The following is a 944-nucleotide window of genomic DNA, read 5'->3' as shown; positions in this document are numbered from 1 at the left end:
TGCTTGACGCTGGACTGCATATAAATAGGCTAGAGTCAAGCTGGTTCTGTTCAGAATTTGGCCAAAGCCTCTGCCCAGCACTTACTGATCTGACAGTTTAGGGGCTCCTTCTTTGTTTCAGGATCTCCTAAGTGGGGCTCCAGCTCTGATGTCCACTACAGGCTCTGCATGAAGCAGGCCCCGAGTTCCATATTTCATCCCCAGAGATATCTGGGGAGGACTTGTCTATGGAAACATGGACGCCCACTGCCAACCACAGGCCAGAATCCTACTGGTGTATGTGTATCGTTTGTATAACTTGCCACAGTTAACTGATGAGGTGCTGGGGCGTCTCTCCTTTGTGCATCTGGTCAGGTGCTCAACTGCCCAACTGAGATGCATCTCAGCTGCCCATGAATTAGGCAAGGTCAAACTAGACGGACAAATGGTTTTACTCAATATAAGGTAGCTTCCTAAGATCTGATCATTCTTGTATTCCCAAGGAGTTATCCAGATGTTGTTGGACAGAACCACCTATTGCCCTTAGTCACCTATTGCTTAGCCAGAAAGACAGGAAGGGAATGTTTTTCTAATCCGAATGTTAAACATGGGCTTTTTCCCCCACTGACGAGCTCATGCCCCCAAATAAAATGCCTCTTGAACTGTGGTGTGTCCATTACTTAAGATCTGATCTCTCAGCCTGCATGTTTCAGAACTATTCCCACTCCCACACGTTCCCATCAGAGCTCAAAGAAGGCAGCCTTCTGCCCGAGGAGTGAAACCTCTCCTTTGTTCTCATAGAAGCAGGTTTACCATGTCTCCAGATTTTCCTGGGGCTCTTCAGACTTGCCTTATGCTTGCTCTCTCTCCTCCACCGCCGCCCTCCCTTCTGTTTTCCTCTAGTGTTTGAGGCTAAGAACTATGCTACAGTATTCAATAAATCGCTCGGCATAGTGTATGACAAA

This window comes from Pogona vitticeps, chromosome 8 (assembly GCF_051106095.1).
Source record: "Pogona vitticeps strain Pit_001003342236 chromosome 8, PviZW2.1, whole genome shotgun sequence".
Lineage (NCBI taxonomy): Eukaryota > Metazoa > Chordata > Lepidosauria > Squamata > Agamidae > Pogona > Pogona vitticeps.
This window is presented reverse-complemented; position numbering follows the sequence as displayed.